The sequence below is a fragment of the Lactuca serriola genome, chromosome 1 (genome assembly GCF_051521515.1).
Source record: "Lactuca serriola cultivar US96UC23 chromosome 1, Lser_US96UC23_V15, whole genome shotgun sequence".
In the NCBI taxonomy this organism is placed as follows: domain Eukaryota; kingdom Viridiplantae; phylum Streptophyta; class Magnoliopsida; order Asterales; family Asteraceae; genus Lactuca; species Lactuca serriola.
The window spans coordinates 207,123,746-207,133,311 of record NC_136408.1 but is presented as its reverse complement, the minus strand read 5'-3'; the positions used below and the strand labels follow the sequence as shown (position 1 = coordinate 207,133,311).

The window sequence follows — 9,566 nt, the reverse complement described above, 5'->3', positions numbered from 1 at the left end:
AAAGGGGGGGGGGGCAACACGAGGACTTCCCAGGGGGTCACCCATCCTAGTACTACTCTCGCCCAAGCACGCTTAACTGCGGAGTTCTGATGGGATCCGGTGCATTAGTGCTGGTATGATCGCACCCGAAATACTATCCATGTTTATTGTTTTTATGTGTTAGAAGACGCCTTTGTTTTGGTACGCGGGGCGTGGGACCCACGTGACGGATCGGCTCCGTTCCAAAAATACGAAAACCATCAGCCATGAACCGGAGGGCACCCGAGCATAGAAATAGCAAGAAAGAAAGGAAAAAAAAGCACGTAAAACCTAGAAACAAACGCAAACGGACAACGAAAAAGGGGGGTGCAACACGAGGACTTCCCAGGGGGTCACCCATCCTAGTACTACTCTCGCCCAAGCACGCTTAACTGCGGAGTTCTGATGGGATCCGGTGCATTAGTGCTGGTATGATCGCGCCCGAAATACTATCCATGTTTATTGTTTTTATGTGTTAGAAGACGCCTTTGTTTTGGTACGCGGGGCGTGGGACCCACGTGACGGATCGGCTCCGTTCCAAAAATACGAAAACCATCAGCCATGAACCGGAGGGCACCCGAGCATAGAAATAGCAAGAAAGAAAGGAAAAAAAAGCACGTAAAACCTAGAAACAAACGCAAACGGACAACGAAAAAGGGGGGTGCAACACGAGGACTTCCCAGGGGGTCACCCATCCTAGTACTACTCTCGCCCAAGCACGCTTAACTGCGGAGTTCTGATGGGATCCGGTGCATTAGTGCTGGTATGATCGCACCTGAAATACTATCCATGTTTATTGTTTTTATGTGTTAGAAGACGCCTTTGTTTTGGTACGCGGGGCGTGGGACCCACGTGACGGATCGGCTCCGTTCCAAAAATACGAAAACCATCAGCCATGAACCGGAGGGCACCCGAGCATAGAAATAGCAAGAAAGAAAGGAAAAAAAAGCACGTAAAACCTAGAAACAAACGCAAACGGACAACGAAAAAGGGGGGGGGGGCAACACGAGGACTTCCCAGGGGGTCACCCATCCTAGTACTACTCTCGCCCAAGCACGCTTAACTGCGGAGTTCTGATGGGATCCGGTGCATTAGTGCTGGTATGATCGCACCCGAAATACTATCCATGTTTATTGTTTTTATGTGTTAGAAGACGCCTTTGTTTTGGTACGCGGGGCGTGGGACCCACGTGACGGATCGGCTCCGTTCCAAAAATACGAAAACCATCAGCCATGAACCGGAGGGCACCCGAGCATAGAAATAGCAAGAAAGAAAGGAAAAAAAAGCACGTAAAACCTAGAAACAAACGCAAACGGACAACGAAAAAGGGGGGTGCAACACGAGGACTTCCCAGGGGGTCACCCATCCTAGTACTACTCTCGCCCAAGCACGCTTAACTGCGGAGTTCTGATGGGATCCGGTGCATTAGTGCTGGTATGATCGCACCCGAAATACTATCCATGTTTATTGTTTTTATGTGTTAGAAGACGCCTTTGTTTTGGTACGCGGGGCGTGGGACCCACGTGACGGATCGGCTCCGTTCCAAAAATACGAAAACCATCAGCCATGAACCGGAGGGCACCCGAGCATAGAAATAGCAAGAAAGAAAGGAAAAAAAAGCACGTAAAACCTAGAAACAAACGCAAACGGACAACGAAAAAGGGGGGTGCAACACGAGGACTTCCCAGGGGGTCACCCATCCTAGTACTACTCTCGCCCAAGCACGCTTAACTGCGGAGTTCTGATGGGATCCGGTGCATTAGTGCTGGTATGATCGCACCCGAAATACTATCCATGTTTATTGTTTTTATGTGTTAGAAGACGCCTTTGTTTTGGTACGCGGGGCGTGGGACCCACGTGACGGATCGGCTCCGTTCCAAAAATACGAAAACCATCAGCCATGAACCGGAGGGCACCCGAGCATAGAAATAGCAAGAAAGAAAGGAAAAAAAAGCACGTAAAACCTAGAAACAAACGCAAACGGACAACGAAAAAGGGGGGTGCAACACGAGGACTTCCCAGGGGGTCACCCATCCTAGTACTACTCTCGCCCAAGCACGCTTAACTGCGGAGTTCTGATGGGATCCGGTGCATTAGTGCTGGTATGATCGCGCCCGAAATACTATCCATGTTTATTGTTTTTATGTGTTAGAAGACGCCTTTGTTTTGGTACGCGGGGCGTGGGACCCACGTGACGGATCGGCTCCGTTCCAAAAATACGAAAACCATCAGCCATGAACCGGAGGGCACCCGAGCATAGAAATAGCAAGAAAGAAAGGAAAAAAAAGCACGTAAAACCTAGAAACAAACGCAAACGGACAACGAAAAAGGGGGGTGCAACACGAGGACTTCCCAGGGGGTCACCCATCCTAGTACTACTCTCGCCCAAGCACGCTTAACTGCGGAGTTCTGATGGGATCCGGTGCATTAGTGCTGGTATGATCGCACCCGAAATACTATCCATGTTTATTGTTTTTATGTGTTAGAAGACGCCTTTGTTTTGGTACGCGGGGCGTGGGACCCACGTGACGGATCGGCTCCGTTCCAAAAATACGAAAACCATCAGCCATGAACCGGAGGGCACCCGAGCATAGAAATAGCAAGAAAGAAAGGAAAAAAAAGCACGTAAAACCTAGAAACAAACGCAAACGGACAACGAAAAAGGGGGGGGGGGGCAACACGAGGACTTCCCAGGGGGTCACCCATCCTAGTACTACTCTCGCCCAAGCACGCTTAACTGCGGAGTTCTGATGGGATCCGGTGCATTAGTGCTGGTATGATCGCACCCGAAATACTATCCATGTTTATTGTTTTTATGTGTTAGAAGACGCCTTTGTTTTGGTACGCGGGGCGTGGGACCCACGTGACGGATCGGCTCCGTTCCAAAAATACGAAAACCATCAGCCATGAACCGGAGGGCACCCGAGCATAGAAATAGCAAGAAAGAAAGGAAAAAAAAGCACGTAAAACCTAGAAACAAACGCAAACGGACAACGAAAAAGGGGGGTGCAACACGAGGACTTCCCAGGGGGTCACCCATCCTAGTACTACTCTCGCCCAAGCACGCTTAACTGCGGAGTTCTGATGGGATCCGGTGCATTAGTGCTGGTATGATCGCGCCCGAAATACTATCCATGTTTATTGTTTTTATGTGTTAGAAGACGCCTTTGTTTTGGTACGCGGGGCGTGGGACCCACGTGACGGATCGGCTCCGTTCCAAAAATACGAAAACCATCAGCCATGAACCGGAGGGCACCCGAGCATAGAAATAGCAAGAAAGAAAGGAAAAAAAAGCACGTAAAACCTAGAAACAAACGCAAACGGACAACGAAAAAGGGGGGTGCAACACGAGGACTTCCCAGGGGGTCACCCATCCTAGTACTACTCTCGCCCAAGCACGCTTAACTGCGGAGTTCTGATGGGATCCGGTGCATTAGTGCTGGTATGATCGCACCTGAAATACTATCCATGTTTATTGTTTTTATGTGTTAGAAGACGCCTTTGTTTTGGTACGCGGGGCGTGGGACCCACGTGACGGATCGGCTCCGTTCCAAAAATACGAAAACCATCAGCCATGAACCGGAGGGCACCCGAGCATAGAAATAGCAAGAAAGAAAGGAAAAAAAAGCACGTAAAACCTAGAAACAAACGCAAACGGACAACGAAAAAGGGGGGGGGGGGCAACACGAGGACTTCCCAGGGGGTCACCCATCCTAGTACTACTCTCGCCCAAGCACGCTTAACTGCGGAGTTCTGATGGGATCCGGTGCATTAGTGCTGGTATGATCGCACCCGAAATACTATCCATGTTTATTGTTTTTATGTGTTAGAAGACGCCTTTGTTTTGGTACGCGGGGCGTGGGACCCACGTGACGGATCGGCTCCGTTCCAAAAATACGAAAACCATCAGCCATGAACCGGAGGGCACCCGAGCATAGAAATAGCAAGAAAGAAAGGAAAAAAAAGCACGTAAAACCTAGAAACAAACGCAAACGGACAACGAAAAAGGGGGGTGCAACACGAGGACTTCCCAGGGGGTCACCCATCCTAGTACTACTCTCGCCCAAGCACGCTTAACTGCGGAGTTCTGATGGGATCCGGTGCATTAGTGCTGGTATGATCGCACCCGAAATACTATCCATGTTTATTGTTTTTATGTGTTAGAAGACGCCTTTGTTTTGGTACGCGGGGCGTGGGACCCACGTGACGGATCGGCTCCGTTCCAAAAATACGAAAACCATCAGCCATGAACCGGAGGGCACCCGAGCATAGAAATAGCAAGAAAGAAAGGAAAAAAAAGCACGTAAAACCTAGAAACAAACGCAAACGGACAACGAAAAAGGGGGGTGCAACACGAGGACTTCCCAGGGGGTCACCCATCCTAGTACTACTCTCGCCCAAGCACGCTTAACTGCGGAGTTCTGATGGGATCCGGTGCATTAGTGCTGGTATGATCGCACCCGAAATACTATCCATGTTTATTGTTTTTATGTGTTAGAAGACGCCTTTGTTTTGGTACGCGGGGCGTGGGACCCACGTGACGGATCGGCTCCGTTCCAAAAATACGAAAACCATCAGCCATGAACCGGAGGGCACCCGAGCATAGAAATAGCAAGAAAGAAAGGAAAAAAAAGCACGTAAAACCTAGAAACAAACGCAAACGGACAACGAAAAAGGGGGGTGCAACACGAGGACTTCCCAGGGGGTCACCCATCCTAGTACTACTCTCGCCCAAGCACGCTTAACTGCGGAGTTCTGATGGGATCCGATGGGATCCGGTGCATTAGTGCTGGTATGATCGCGCCCGAAATACTATCCATGTTTATTGTTTTTATGTGTTAGAAGACGCCTTTGTTTTGGTACGCGGGGCGTGGGACCCACGTGACGGATCGGCTCCGTTCCAAAAATACGAAAACCATCAGCCATGAACCGGAGGGCACCCGAGCATAGAAATAGCAAGAAAGAAAGGAAAAAAAAGCACGTAAAACCTAGAAACAAACGCAAACGGACAACGAAAAAGGGGGGTGCAACACGAGGACTTCCCAGGGGGTCACCCATCCTAGTACTACTCTCGCCCAAGCACGCTTAACTGCGGAGTTCTGATGGGATCCGGTGCATTAGTGCTGGTATGATCGCACCCGAAATACTATCCATGTTTATTGTTTTTATGTGTTAGAAGACGCCTTTGTTTTGGTACGCGGGGCGTGGGACCCACGTGACGGATCGGCTCCGTTCCAAAAATACGAAAACCATCAGCCATGAACCGGAGGGCACCCGAGCATAGAAATAGCAAGAAAGAAAGGAAAAAAAAGCACGTAAAACCTAGAAACAAACGCAAACGGACAACGAAAAAGGGGGGGGGGGGGCAACACGAGGACTTCCCAGGGGGTCACCCATCCTAGTACTACTCTCGCCCAAGCACGCTTAACTGCGGAGTTCTGATGGGATCCGGTGCATTAGTGCTGGTATGATCGCACCCGAAATACTATCCATGTTTATTGTTTTTATGTGTTAGAAGACGCCTTTGTTTTGGTACGCGGGGCGTGGGACCCACGTGACGGATCGGCTCCGTTCCAAAAATACGAAAACCATCAGCCATGAACCGGAGGGCACCCGAGCATAGAAATAGCAAGAAAGAAAGGAAAAAAAAGCACGTAAAACCTAGAAACAAACGCAAACGGACAACGAAAAAGGGGGGTGCAACACGAGGACTTCCCAGGGGGTCACCCATCCTAGTACTACTCTCGCCCAAGCACGCTTAACTGCGGAGTTCTGATGGGATCCGGTGCATTAGTGCTGGTATGATCGCACCCGAAATACTATCCATGTTTATTGTTTTTATGTGTTAGAAGACGCCTTTGTTTTGGTACGCGGGGCGTGGGACCCACGTGACGGATCGGCTCCGTTCCAAAAATACGAAAACCATCAGCCATGAACCGGAGGGCACCCGAGCATAGAAATAGCAAGAAAGAAAGGAAAAAAAAGCACGTAAAACCTAGAAACAAACGCAAACGGACAACGAAAAAGGGGGGTGCAACACGAGGACTTCCCAGGGGGTCACCCATCCTAGTACTACTCTCGCCCAAGCACGCTTAACTGCGGAGTTCTGATGGGATCCGGTGCATTAGTGCTGGTATGATCGCACCCGAAATACTATCCATGTTTATTGTTTTTATGTGTTAGAAGACGCCTTTGTTTTGGTACGCGGGGCGTGGGACCCACGTGACGGATCGGCTCCGTTCCAAAAATACGAAAACCATCAGCCATGAACCGGAGGGCACCCGAGCATAGAAATAGCAAGAAAGAAAGGAAAAAAAAGCACGTAAAACCTAGAAACAAACGCAAACGGACAACGAAAAAGGGGGGTGCAACACGAGGACTTCCCAGGGGGTCACCCATCCTAGTACTACTCTCGCCCAAGCACGCTTAACTGCGGAGTTCTGATGGGATCCGGTGTATTAGTGCTGGTATGATCGCACCCGAAATACTATCCATGTTTATTGTTTTTATGTGTTAGAAGACGCCTTTGTTTTGGTACGCGGGGCGTGGGACCCACGTGACGGATCGACTCCGTTCCAAAAATACGAAAACCATCAGCCATGAACCGGAGGGCACCCGAGCATAGAAATAGCAAGAAAGAAAGGAAAAAAAAGCACGTAAAACCTAGAAACAAACGCAAACGGACAACGAAAAAGGGGGGTGCAACACGAGGACTTCCCAGGGGGTCACCCATCCTAGTACTACTCTCGCCCAAGCACGCTTAACTGCGGAGTTCTGATGGGATCCGGTGCATTAGTGCTGGTATGATCGCACCCGAAATACTATCCATGTTTATTGTTTTTATGTGTTAGAAGACGCCTTTGTTTTGGTACGCGGGGCGTGGGACCCACGTGACGGATCGGCTCCGTTCCAAAAATACGAAAACCATCAGCCATGAACCGGAGGGCACCCGAGCATAGAAATAGCAAGAAAGAAAGGAAAAAAAAGCACGTAAAACCTAGAAACAAACGCAAACGGACAACGAAAAAGGGGGGTGCAACACGAGGACTTCCCAGGGGGTCACCCATCCTAGTACTACTCTCGCCCAAGCACGCTTAACTGCGGAGTTCTGATGGGATCCGGTGCATTAGTGCTGGTATGATCGCACCCGAAATACTATCCATGTTTATTGTTTTTATGTGTTAGAAGACGCCTTTGTTTTGGTACGCGGGGCGTGGGACCCACGTGACGGATCGGCTCCGTTCCAAAAATACGAAAACCATCAGCCATGAACCGGAGGGCACCCGAGCATAGAAATAGCAAGAAAGAAAGGAAAAAAAAGCACGTAAAACCTAGAAACAAACGCAAACGGACAACGAAAAAGGGGGGTGCAACACGAGGACTTCCCAGGGGGTCACCCATCCTAGTACTACTCTCGCCCAAGCACGCTTAACTGCGGAGTTCTGATGGGATCCGGTGCCTTAGTGCTGGTATGATCGCGCCCAAAATACTATCCATGTTTATTGTTTTTATGTGTTAGAAGACGCCTTTGTTTTGGTACGCGGGGCGTGGGACCCACGTGACGGATCGGCTCCGTTCCAAAAATACGAAAACCATCAGCCATGAACCGGAGGGCACCCGAGCATAGAAATAGCAAGAAAGAAAGGAAAAAAAAAGCACGTAAAACCTAGAAACAAACACAAACGGACAACGAAAAAGGGGGGTGCAACACGAGGACTTCCCAGGGGGTCACCCATCCTAGTACTACTCTCGCCCAAGCACGCTTAACTGCGGAGTTCTGATGGGATCCGGTGCATTAGTGCTGGTATGATCGCACCCGAAATACTATCCATGTTTATTGTTTTTATGTGTTAGAAGACGCCTTTGTTTTGGTACGCGGGGCGTGGGACCCACGTGACGGATCGGCTCCGTTCCAAAAATACGAAAACCATCAACCATGAACCGGAGGGCACCCGAGCATAGAAATAGCAAGAAAGAAAGGAAAAAAAAGCACGTAAAACCTAGAAACAAACGCAAACGGACAACGAAAAAGGGGGGTGCAACACGAGGACTTCCCAGGGGGTCACCCATCCTAGTACTACTCTCGCCCAAGCACGCTTAACTGCGGAGTTCTGATGGGATCCGGTGCATTAGTGCTGGTATGATCGCACCCGAAATACTATCCATGTTTATTGTTTTTATGTGTTAGAAGACGCCTTTGTTTTGGTACGCGGGGCGTGGGACCCACGTGACGGATCGGCTCCGTTCCAAAAATACGAAAACCATCAGCCATGAACCGGAGGGCACCCGAGCATAGAAATAGCAAGAAAGAAAGGAAAAAAAAGCACGTAAAACCTAGAAACAAACGCAAACGGACAACGAAAAAGGGGGGTGCAACACGAGGACTTCCCAGGGGGTCACCCATCCTAGTACTACTCTCGCCCAAGCACGCTTAACTGCGGAGTTCTGATGGGATCCGGTGCATTAGTGCTGGTATGATCGCACCCGAAATACTATCCATGTTTATTGTTTTTATGTGTTAGAAGACGCCTTTGTTTTGGTACGCGGGGCGTGGGACCCACGTGACGGATCGGCTCCGTTCCAAAAATACGAAAACCATCAGCCATGAACCGGAGGGCACCCGAGCATAGAAATAGCAAGAAAGAAAGGAAAAAAAAGCACGTAAAACCTAGAAACAAACGCAAACGGACAACGAAAAAGGGGGGTGCAACACGAGGACTTCCCAGGGGGTCACCCATCCTAGTACTACTCTCGCCCAAGCACGCTTAACTGCGGAGTTCTGATGGGATCCGGTGCATTAGTGCTGGTATGATCGCACCCGAAATACTATCCATGTTTATTGTTTTTATGTGTTAGAAGACGCCTTTGTTTTGGTACGCGGGGCGTGGGACCCACGTGACGGATCGGCTCCGTTCCAAAAATACGAAAACCATCAGCCATGAACCGGAGGGCACCCGAGCATAGAAATAGCAAGAAAGAAAGGAAAAAAAAGCACGTAAAACCTAGAAACAAACGCAAACGGACAACGAAAAAGGGGGGTGCAACACGAGGACTTCCCAGGGGGTCACCCATCCTAGTACTACTCTCGCCCAAGCACGCTTAACTGCGGAGTTCTGATGGGATCCGGTGTATTAGTGCTGGTATGATCGCACCCGAAATACTATCCATGTTTATTGTTTTTATGTGTTAGAAGACGCCTTTGTTTTGGTACGCGGGGCGTGGGACCCACGTGACGGATCGACTCCGTTCCAAAAATACGAAAACCATCAGCCATGAACCGGAGGGCACCCGAGCATAGAAATAGCAAGAAAGAAAGGAAAAAAAAGCACGTAAAACCTAGAAACAAACGCAAACGGACAACGAAAAAGGGGGGTGCAACACGAGGACTTCCCAGGGGGTCACCCATCCTAGTACTACTCTCGCCCAAGCACGCTTAACTGCGGAGTTCTGATGGGATCCGGTGCATTAGTGCTGGTATGATCGCACCCGAAATACTATCCATGTTTATTGTTTTTATGTGTTAGAAGACGCCTTTGTTTTGGTACGCG

At 49.5% G+C, this 9,566-nt stretch overlaps 28 non-coding genes and 1 pseudogene across 28 annotated transcripts; all 29 read right to left on the bottom strand.

Moving 5' to 3' along the window:
- Positions 1–8: 8 nt before the first annotated feature.
- LOC145083827 (5S ribosomal RNA) lies at positions 9–127 on the bottom strand. The gene has a single exon (XR_013698286.1). It is a non-coding gene; the product is annotated as a 5S ribosomal RNA (ribosomal RNA).
- Positions 128–342: 215 nt separating this feature from the next.
- LOC145084295 (5S ribosomal RNA) lies at positions 343–461 on the bottom strand. Its single transcript, XR_013698740.1, has one exon. It is a non-coding gene; the product is annotated as a 5S ribosomal RNA (ribosomal RNA).
- Positions 462–676: 215 nt separating this feature from the next.
- Positions 677–795, bottom strand: LOC145083657 (5S ribosomal RNA). Its single transcript, XR_013698124.1, has one exon. It is a non-coding gene; the product is annotated as a 5S ribosomal RNA (ribosomal RNA).
- A 218-nt stretch (positions 796–1,013) lies between these two features.
- LOC145083825 (5S ribosomal RNA) lies at positions 1,014–1,132 on the bottom strand. The gene has a single exon (XR_013698284.1). It is a non-coding gene; the product is annotated as a 5S ribosomal RNA (ribosomal RNA).
- A 215-nt stretch (positions 1,133–1,347) lies between these two features.
- Positions 1,348–1,466, bottom strand: LOC145081233 (5S ribosomal RNA). The gene has a single exon (XR_013695797.1). It is a non-coding gene; the product is annotated as a 5S ribosomal RNA (ribosomal RNA).
- Positions 1,467–1,681: 215 nt separating this feature from the next.
- LOC145081231 (5S ribosomal RNA) lies at positions 1,682–1,800 on the bottom strand. Its single transcript, XR_013695795.1, has one exon. It is a non-coding gene; the product is annotated as a 5S ribosomal RNA (ribosomal RNA).
- A 215-nt stretch (positions 1,801–2,015) lies between these two features.
- Positions 2,016–2,134, bottom strand: LOC145084294 (5S ribosomal RNA). Its single transcript, XR_013698739.1, has one exon. It is a non-coding gene; the product is annotated as a 5S ribosomal RNA (ribosomal RNA).
- Positions 2,135–2,349: 215 nt separating this feature from the next.
- LOC145081230 (5S ribosomal RNA) lies at positions 2,350–2,468 on the bottom strand. The gene has a single exon (XR_013695794.1). It is a non-coding gene; the product is annotated as a 5S ribosomal RNA (ribosomal RNA).
- A 219-nt stretch (positions 2,469–2,687) lies between these two features.
- On the bottom strand, positions 2,688–2,806 carry LOC145083824 (5S ribosomal RNA). Its single transcript, XR_013698283.1, has one exon. It is a non-coding gene; the product is annotated as a 5S ribosomal RNA (ribosomal RNA).
- A 215-nt stretch (positions 2,807–3,021) lies between these two features.
- Positions 3,022–3,140, bottom strand: LOC145084293 (5S ribosomal RNA). The gene has a single exon (XR_013698738.1). It is a non-coding gene; the product is annotated as a 5S ribosomal RNA (ribosomal RNA).
- A 215-nt stretch (positions 3,141–3,355) lies between these two features.
- LOC145083656 (5S ribosomal RNA) lies at positions 3,356–3,474 on the bottom strand. Its single transcript, XR_013698123.1, has one exon. It is a non-coding gene; the product is annotated as a 5S ribosomal RNA (ribosomal RNA).
- A 219-nt stretch (positions 3,475–3,693) lies between these two features.
- LOC145083823 (5S ribosomal RNA) lies at positions 3,694–3,812 on the bottom strand. Its single transcript, XR_013698282.1, has one exon. It is a non-coding gene; the product is annotated as a 5S ribosomal RNA (ribosomal RNA).
- Positions 3,813–4,027: 215 nt separating this feature from the next.
- LOC145081229 (5S ribosomal RNA) lies at positions 4,028–4,146 on the bottom strand. Its single transcript, XR_013695793.1, has one exon. It is a non-coding gene; the product is annotated as a 5S ribosomal RNA (ribosomal RNA).
- A 215-nt stretch (positions 4,147–4,361) lies between these two features.
- LOC145081228 (5S ribosomal RNA) lies at positions 4,362–4,480 on the bottom strand. Its single transcript, XR_013695792.1, has one exon. It is a non-coding gene; the product is annotated as a 5S ribosomal RNA (ribosomal RNA).
- Positions 4,481–4,695: 215 nt separating this feature from the next.
- Positions 4,696–4,824, bottom strand: LOC145073028 (5S ribosomal RNA; annotated as a pseudogene).
- Positions 4,825–5,039: 215 nt separating this feature from the next.
- LOC145081227 (5S ribosomal RNA) lies at positions 5,040–5,158 on the bottom strand. Its single transcript, XR_013695791.1, has one exon. It is a non-coding gene; the product is annotated as a 5S ribosomal RNA (ribosomal RNA).
- Positions 5,159–5,378: 220 nt separating this feature from the next.
- LOC145083822 (5S ribosomal RNA) lies at positions 5,379–5,497 on the bottom strand. The gene has a single exon (XR_013698281.1). It is a non-coding gene; the product is annotated as a 5S ribosomal RNA (ribosomal RNA).
- Positions 5,498–5,712: 215 nt separating this feature from the next.
- LOC145081226 (5S ribosomal RNA) lies at positions 5,713–5,831 on the bottom strand. The gene has a single exon (XR_013695790.1). It is a non-coding gene; the product is annotated as a 5S ribosomal RNA (ribosomal RNA).
- Positions 5,832–6,046: 215 nt separating this feature from the next.
- LOC145081225 (5S ribosomal RNA) lies at positions 6,047–6,165 on the bottom strand. The gene has a single exon (XR_013695789.1). It is a non-coding gene; the product is annotated as a 5S ribosomal RNA (ribosomal RNA).
- Positions 6,166–6,380: 215 nt separating this feature from the next.
- Positions 6,381–6,499, bottom strand: LOC145082821 (5S ribosomal RNA). Its single transcript, XR_013697324.1, has one exon. It is a non-coding gene; the product is annotated as a 5S ribosomal RNA (ribosomal RNA).
- Positions 6,500–6,714: 215 nt separating this feature from the next.
- On the bottom strand, positions 6,715–6,833 carry LOC145081224 (5S ribosomal RNA). Its single transcript, XR_013695788.1, has one exon. It is a non-coding gene; the product is annotated as a 5S ribosomal RNA (ribosomal RNA).
- A 215-nt stretch (positions 6,834–7,048) lies between these two features.
- LOC145081223 (5S ribosomal RNA) lies at positions 7,049–7,167 on the bottom strand. The gene has a single exon (XR_013695787.1). It is a non-coding gene; the product is annotated as a 5S ribosomal RNA (ribosomal RNA).
- Positions 7,168–7,382: 215 nt separating this feature from the next.
- Positions 7,383–7,501, bottom strand: LOC145084674 (5S ribosomal RNA). The gene has a single exon (XR_013699109.1). It is a non-coding gene; the product is annotated as a 5S ribosomal RNA (ribosomal RNA).
- Positions 7,502–7,717: 216 nt separating this feature from the next.
- LOC145081221 (5S ribosomal RNA) lies at positions 7,718–7,836 on the bottom strand. Its single transcript, XR_013695786.1, has one exon. It is a non-coding gene; the product is annotated as a 5S ribosomal RNA (ribosomal RNA).
- Positions 7,837–8,051: 215 nt separating this feature from the next.
- Positions 8,052–8,170, bottom strand: LOC145081219 (5S ribosomal RNA). Its single transcript, XR_013695784.1, has one exon. It is a non-coding gene; the product is annotated as a 5S ribosomal RNA (ribosomal RNA).
- Positions 8,171–8,385: 215 nt separating this feature from the next.
- LOC145081218 (5S ribosomal RNA) lies at positions 8,386–8,504 on the bottom strand. The gene has a single exon (XR_013695783.1). It is a non-coding gene; the product is annotated as a 5S ribosomal RNA (ribosomal RNA).
- Positions 8,505–8,719: 215 nt separating this feature from the next.
- Positions 8,720–8,838, bottom strand: LOC145081217 (5S ribosomal RNA). Its single transcript, XR_013695782.1, has one exon. It is a non-coding gene; the product is annotated as a 5S ribosomal RNA (ribosomal RNA).
- A 215-nt stretch (positions 8,839–9,053) lies between these two features.
- LOC145082820 (5S ribosomal RNA) lies at positions 9,054–9,172 on the bottom strand. The gene has a single exon (XR_013697323.1). It is a non-coding gene; the product is annotated as a 5S ribosomal RNA (ribosomal RNA).
- Positions 9,173–9,387: 215 nt separating this feature from the next.
- Positions 9,388–9,506, bottom strand: LOC145081216 (5S ribosomal RNA). The gene has a single exon (XR_013695780.1). It is a non-coding gene; the product is annotated as a 5S ribosomal RNA (ribosomal RNA).
- Between the last annotated feature and the right edge of the window lie 60 nt (positions 9,507–9,566).